Source organism: Melanotaenia boesemani, chromosome 17 (genome assembly GCF_017639745.1).
Source record: "Melanotaenia boesemani isolate fMelBoe1 chromosome 17, fMelBoe1.pri, whole genome shotgun sequence".
NCBI lineage: Eukaryota > Metazoa > Chordata > Actinopteri > Atheriniformes > Melanotaeniidae > Melanotaenia > Melanotaenia boesemani.
The window spans coordinates 19987752-19995825 of NC_055698.1; the positions used below are offsets into that span (position 1 = coordinate 19987752).

The 8074-nt window shown below is 34.4% G+C and overlaps 1 long non-coding RNA gene across 1 annotated transcript; it reads left to right on the plus strand.

The window, feature by feature from the left end:
* Nucleotides 1-7649, plus strand: LOC121656268. Its single transcript, XR_006013379.1, has 3 exons — nucleotides 1-169; nucleotides 7026-7118; nucleotides 7621-7649. It is a non-coding gene; the product is annotated as an uncharacterized LOC121656268 (long non-coding RNA).
* Nucleotides 7650-8074: the final 425 nt, after the last annotated feature.

Below are 8074 nucleotides of genomic sequence, written 5' to 3' on the forward strand. Positions count from 1 at the left end.
GCTGATTTCGCTGTCTATCCGCTCTACGTGCACAACTAAGCAGGTAGTGCGCAGAGCGCGGCTAAAGGGGAGGCTGAAGAACAAAATAAAGTCGCAAAAAGGAAATCTTCAGGGTCACGAATAAAAGGAGAAAGGAGTAAGAGAAGAGGGAAACAACGGCGAGATATAGGTAAGTTTCCTCTAGTCAGAAAGGTACCTAAATATCTGACATTTTGATCCAGCTGGTGGAGTATAGCCTGTAAAAGCTAATTAGCTAGCCAGTTAATAGCTGGGAAATTACTTTTAACTGATAATTAATTCGCCTACTATTAAAGCTAATGTTTTTGTGTTTGTGGAATACTGAGCCTTAACTTTGATTAAGGGGATTTTTCTCTACTCTCGGTCACTTTTTTCAAAAATATTTTTTTCCCCCTTCAAACTACTTTAACAAACGTTTACCTAATTAAAGACACCGCGTTGTTTGCTAGGAGACGTCATCAATGAGCAGAATTTGTGTTAATGAATTATAGACTCAGATATAATTGTTGGCTGCACAAGATATTCATTATGTAAATAAAATTAACTGTCTTTTTACATTAACATACTCATAAGTTATATGAAATCGCTACAAGAGCACTGTAAACAGTCCAGGAGCAGTCCCGCCTTCTCAGGCTAAGCAGACTATAGCATCAGGTGAGGAAAAATACTGTCACTGTATACATTTAATGTCTAGTCAAATTATCCCTAAAAGATTAACTTTAAGAAGCAATCATATGACAGGGGACTTGTTTTTGGAGAAATGCATATCATAAAAAGTTCTTAAGCAGCTTTAAGTTGTTCCACTGACTGATCTATTTTTCTTCTTACAAGTAAAAACACACTGGAGTAAGTATTTTATATTATTCTAGTATGACATCTAACATAGATTGCTTTTTTATTGTTGTTTTTTCCATCTTAGGTTTATTTTTATCCTCTGCAGAGCGGTCTCTTACTTTGTGATTACACATTACACTACAGCAAATTCTGAGATTAATAATTTAGTTGAAAAATGTTAATTTAATTTCCCTAAATGTCCATTTTTAGTGGTCACTGAAGTTTATGCCACATCTACATCTTCAGGAACTTCAGTATTCACCATGGATCAGCAGCTCCACCGGTTTACCCAGCTGAATGACCATCTTTCTTCTCAGAAAGGTCTGATCCGGTATTCAGAAGGTCTCTGCCTATAAAGGAGAATTTAATGTTCTCCACAAGACAATATGGCTGACGCTTACACCAGCACTAGACCTAAAGACAAATAGTTAGTGGGGAAAGTTCAAGTAGATGTACACCTCTTTATTTGCATAATTATTTGTAGATTTATTTAAATAGATTTGTTTTTATTACAATTGATAGTCTCTTTTTGTAGATTTTTGTTTATTTCATTTAGAGAACATAAAAATGAAGTAATGTTTATTTTAGTGATTTTAATTGCAGTTCTAGTCTTTGTGGGTCTTTATTGTTGCACATTGCTGTTACAGTTTATTTAAAACCAAAGTAATAAAGCTATTGACGTTTACAGTAAATACATTTTATATGGCTCTATTTAATTATTTTAAGTGGGTCTGTGACATTCAGTACCCCAGTTAGTACAATATCACTTTGAATATAAAGTGCATATCATTCTTAGGCCACGTTTGTAGCTGCATTTATTACCGTTTCAGGTTAAAAACAGTAGAAGGGTGAAAAAATACCTAACTGATAAAAGCATGCTGCAAACAACACTCCTATAACTGTGTAGATGTTTTATTTATTGCATTTCTGTGAGGCCAGCACAGAGAGTTGCTGAATATTAATTTTAAGATTTAAGTTTGGAAATCTGTTGTCTTCTTTCATAACTTTTATCACTGTCTATTATAATCTAACAACAACTAAAAGTTCTTACATCTAGTTTTATAAGTGAATACATAAAAAAGTAAAAATAAATAAATAAATAAAAAAGTTTATGGTAGGTATGTGAATAATCATTAATTATTAATTATTACAGACAGTAATAGAGGGCCCCAAAACTCACATTTGTCTTGGGCTTGGGCTGGCCTTGAAAGGTGAAAAGAATCTCATTGGTTAATGAAGGAGAAACACATTTCATCAACATTTAGTCATTTACCAACCATTTCAGCTACTTTAATTCTTAGATATAAAAAAAGACAAATCTACTGCTGTGGCCCAGCTTATTTTAACAAATGGTTCATTGTCAAACTAATTAAAAGAAAAATAGTGTACAGTTTTAGATTATTACCTGCACATGAGCATTCACAACACAATTACCTTAAATAAGAAATAGTTGAACATAAATCCACCATTTCAAGTACAAGTCGATAATAAATTATAATAATAAAAAGTACCAAAATACACAACCAACTCAATTTAAATTGGTTAAAGTCAGAGTATTTCAGAATGGCCTTAACTATTCAGTAAATAGCCTTTTCTGAATAGTATTGATATTTAGTCGTTGATGGAAGTTATGTGATTTTATTTTGTTTGCCTTTTGGGAAGGTGAGGCTGTGTATGGAATACAATAAATAGGTTCTTTACATAATTTAAATGATCAGCAAATAGTGACTAATGATACAGAGTATAACCAAAGAAGGTGCTGACTGAAGTTGTCCCAACTTATTTAGTTTAATTTCTATAGATTTTTCCTCTAAACTTTAGACACAAAAGTATCAGATATTGTTAAAGGTAAAAACCTTATACCTCAAAACAATGCATTAAAGTGATTTTATACATCATGCTAAAAATGATAGAGCTGTTTCATTTAAAGATAGATGATTGGTATTTCTTCTCATCAAGGTATTCAGCTTGGTACAGGTCCACATTAGTTCTGGGCACAGATTAAATTTTCAGCTTTATTATCGCTCTAGGTGGCGCTGGGTGTGCAGTATGTGTGTGCAGCCCTCCCTTTGGAGAGTGCTTCTTTTGGAGGAGGGGTGCATTTCTTAGCCTCACACAGCAGCCTGTATGCAGGAGTTTGTTGTCCGTCTCCTTTTGTCATTGAGCCGATAGCGCAGTTCCACATGGGGGGTGGTATCAAGGCCTGTGACCCTGAGGTCAGGAGGTCAGAGAGGAGTGAACAGAGGCCACTTTTTAAGGACTCCTTATGGAGTTCCTCTTTCTTCCACCGGACACGTGGCTCGCTAATTGAGAGTTCCACCTCCTCACAGCTCAGAGTGTGAAGTGCTTGATGCCCAAAAATTACTGCTGGCATGGAGGAAGCAGAAGAGGTGAGGAAGAAGAGCGAGTTGTAGGAATTAAAAGGCAATCAAGTGTAATCGTTGTAACCATTTTGCAAAGCCCTCCTATTGTGGACTGTTTTAGTAGCTATTTTCTAGCTATTGAGTTTAGTAAAGTAAGTTGAATTAATGGGAAGATATTATGTCTTCATTTGAATTAATTTTCGCCATCAAATATTACAAAATAGTCATATTAGACTTAAAGTTGTTTCTTTAAATTGTTTTAACTAACCAATTATTCAAAACATAAAATATGTATGTATAACAATATAAAATGTTGACGATAAGTAAATCTGCTCTATTTAAAAGCCAAAAAAAAAAAACAGTTAATGGATTTTTTTCCTGATTAAATGGCTTTTGTTTCTTGATTTATCAACTGCTAATCTGTTTCAGCCCTCAATATTGGGATTTAATTATCTTACTTACAACAAATACATTTACAGTCTACATGTGATCAAGATCAGACTGTTATTATTATCCACATTCTTCATTTTAAACTAATTTTTCAAATTATGAGGTCTACTAATTTTACTTACTAAGAATCAATCTGTAACTTCTCTAAGGTTTCCAGATAAAACAAGAGATGATTTATGCAAAAATTATCAGTAATAATTGTACAATTTGTCCAAGAATGAACAAGACTGCATTTGTCTAGACAATGAAAAGACAAGAGGGGCAAGGAGAAGTTGAAAAGGCGTGCCATGGCGGCTGGGAACCTCAGCAATGAGCTTTACCCACAACCCTTCATCCCATCATCGCCCCTCAACAGGACAAAAACAACTTTTGTGGCTTCACTCACGTCCAGTTCCAGTTTGGGAAAATTCAGTTGTGTTTTTTTTTTGTTTGTTTTTTTTTTTTGTTTTTGGTCTGAGCCTTGCCCCCCTTTTTCTTCTGGTGTTTCTACAATAAGCAGGAATGCACGTTAATTCAACTCAAGTGTGTGTTTAGTATACAATCAGACACACACACGGCAGAATTTGTCTCATGTCTGTAGCAAATAATACTTTTATGATATATAAATTTGTATTGACACGTATGTAACAAGATAAAACATATTTAAGTTTAAAAATCTTTTCTTTCAGTGAATGTAATGAAGATTAACTTTACGAGCTTAAGTTTATGTGAGATCTGCTTGTTTTACTGAGCAAAATCTACATACTTTGAATATAGTATAATTTAACTATGAATCAAGCAAAAATTTAATAGCAAAATATTTTACATAATTCTATTAAAAATAAAAACAACTGCTAGTGAATATTAGTTTAATTACCTTTTACTGCATGTTTTAAAGTATATGCTTAATGTACAGTTTTTAATTATTAAGGATCAGTAAAGAAAATGTTATCTCTAAAATCTCATATGATTACATAGAAAAATAAGACATTATTATTTGGGGTCTGTTTTGAACTTATATTTGTTCCTGTAGCATATTTTATCACATTAGATTCTTTCTTTAATTTTTGTGCTGTTTTTATTTTAAAGCAGTATTAATGAAATAGTTACTTGAGTCTGTCTCCTTCTGGTTGTTTGTGCTGCACCAATATTGAAAATGGAAAATTAACTATGCATCAGCATAGTCATTTTTTAATCAGTCACCACGCAGTTTGACTAATTATTGGCAGCAAGTAAAAAAAATGATGGAGTAAAAACCTGCAGCTACTGGATGCAGATGTACCAAGTTCTCTGTACAATGAAAACTGTGGGCTTCCTGCAGGCAGCAGCTTTACCATCAGCTCTACAGATATAAAGGCTTCTGATATTCCAGCCAATTAGAACAACAGGACACTGCAGTGATTTGTACTGGAGCTGGAAAGGCAGATTGACAGGCAGCCGTGTGAAAAAAAGATTAATGTGGAGGATGTAACCTGCACGGGAAGCAACACATTTATTTCAGCATGTCAGTGGCTGAAAAGGTTTTCTTTTCTTTTTGTATGTTTGTTTGTTTTCACACTTCAGATGGATGCACTGGATCAAACCAAATATTTTCCCTGCTGAGGTCATTCTGAGAATTAAAATTAACACATTAACAGTTTGTGGATATAATTTGTTATATTACAGTTCTTTCTCATTTATTTAAGACTTATCTCCATGGGCTGGATGCTTTTATGAGCTGAAATCATTTGCTTCATTTGAGTATGCTTCAGATAAATAGGTTACATTCCAGAAATATACATTTAAGGAAAACCATTTCTTTGATTGTTCCCTCGGATTCTTGACTGCTCTTTATTCAGTAATCAAGTTGGTCAGTTCAGTTTAATTAAAAGATCAAGCTTATATGTTCAGACAACTATCAGCATCAGAATCCACAAGCAGCATTGCAAATGTGTCAATATTTTGGTCTTACTTATAAATATGAATATCTTGGTCTACAGTTGCAGTGCAGCAGATGTCCAGCAGGGGCTACACTGAGCTGAGGTTGTACCTCAGAAATGACTCTTGCTGTCTTCAATATGCATGAGCTGTTTCTGCTCAGTTGATGGTGTGGGAAAAATCCTGAGGCTGTTGTTCCTGGCTTTGTGTGTGATGGTATAGTGAAATATTACTGGTTTTTGTTGATCATATATAGAAGAATTCTTTAAAACAAATGAGGGGTGGAAAAAACAGGATGACATGCAGAAAAGATCTGTGATGAGTCTCATATTTTGAATGAAGTTACGTGGTCAGCATCCAAAATCCCGGAGACCCTGAGTGATAATACGGTGCTGAAGATTCTCGATCTGTAAACATTTGTTCATTTTGTTGAAATATCTTCTTGAATCTTCACAGGAGTTGCTCTTTGTCTCTGTTTATATGTTTATTGGTCAGGAATCCTGCAAGGACACAAGGACATTCATTTTTTATAGGAGAGGATATGGATTAGGAAACACAACAACATAACCGAAGATCATATCACTTCAAAAGCATTTGGTTATGTTTTCTGTAGTACCATAGTCAGTCTTATTAAACTCTGAATATCTGGGTTACTGTACTTAACAATAAAACACAAGAGAATTTGCAGCAAAGTAAATAATGTTTCCTTTAGCACATATATATTATGTTAATGAGCATTAGAGCTAAGATAATGTAGTTTAGTCTGTCTACAGTATCTTAGGGGAACAAGATGCTGGAAGTTTTTGCAGCCTTTAGAGCCTTAAACCGGGTTGAAATACAATGACAGGCACATTCAAAATCTAAGTGCTAATTAATTAATATTAACAGTAAAAATTGCAGATATTATTCATGGAGAATTAAAAAGTCTTCTGGCATGCTATAGAATCAGTCATTTTGATTTTTGAGACTATAAAATAATAATAAATAATTGTAATAGTAGCTTCAGTTGTCAGATAAAACTGGGGAGCAATAAAATATACAGTATTCCACTCTTAAATTGGCATAAAAGGATTTACACTGACTTCCATCTCATACAAGAAACTAGGATAAAAAATGACTTCATACTTTTTACTACAATACAATAAAATGTGTAAAAGCTTTATTCCAAAGCCAAATTTCTTTTGAATGCAGCTTCCTCATCATCATCCCACTGTCTCATTCATGTTCATTCAGGTCCAATATATCTGCTTGTTTTGAGGGACATGGATGGAAAGTCACTCATTTCCACCAGTAAAGAAGACATGTCCATCAAACGTGAGATCGCGGCTCATTTGAATAAACACCGTCTTGACGACATTATAATCACCCTCGTGTTTTTCTTGCGCGGTCTTATGTATTAACATGTGAAAGCCCTGAGTTCCTGTGAACTTATTTGACCTCTGACCTCTCCTCTGTGTCTCACAGACAACAAATAGCTGCAGCTGGGATGGAGGCTTCCCAGTTGGTTCTCACCCACAGACTCCAGACTGGGACATGTCTGCTCACAAGCGACTCTCAGTGAGTAAGAATAAGTGATTATTATAAGTGGTTCTGTCTTGTTTTGACCATTAATGACTTATTTAGACACATGCTTTGTCCTTCTTACACATAATATAAACACAAGAATGGTGCATAAATTAAATTCAGAAAGTTAAGGGCAGGTATTTCAGACTGGATTTTCCATGGGAATACCTGCATAGAAACATGGGTGATGACCTGCAGAGGGTGCTGTGTTGAAGTTGGAGGGAAAATATAAGAACAGATGATACTGAGGAGAGTGAGAGTCCATATTAGCCTTCTTATGTTTGCATGCTGGAAAAGATAAAAGATGTTTTTTCTATCTATAGTTCCAATACAACCATTTGTGCACACTTAAGAAAATCATTAGTCAAGTCGATCTTATCAACCTGGATGCAAATGCTGTTTGAGCTGTGGGGTTTTTATGTTTTTGATTGTTTGTACTTGTTGTGTTTTTGTAATGAAGTTTAATGGAATAAAAATTTCTCTATGTTTTTTTCAGAGAAAGAAAGAAGCCCTGAACCTTTTGTACCCTAGACAGCAGGAGACAAGGTATCCAGTCTGTATGCACAGATGTGGGATTATACACCGACTTAGAAAATTAGGACATTTTTATAACACTTTAAAAAATAAAAATGCTTCTGAGCGCTTTTTTTTAAAAAAAAAAACAGAACTATAAATACAAGTACTTATTTAAGACTATAAATATAGGTTCAAATATGTGTTTCTGCAAATCCCTGCATATTCTTTCTGTCTAACAGATTAGTTTTAACTCTATATCATAACACATAACATTTTCACACACTGATACTGGTGAGATTGTGGAGAATGGGCAGAGACTGAGGACCAGACTTTGCACCATAGACTGAAATAGACATAGCCTCCCAATGAGAAAGGTTTTAACATGTAAGAGCACTGACAACAGCAAGCTGCTGACTCAAAAACACTCGTGGCTC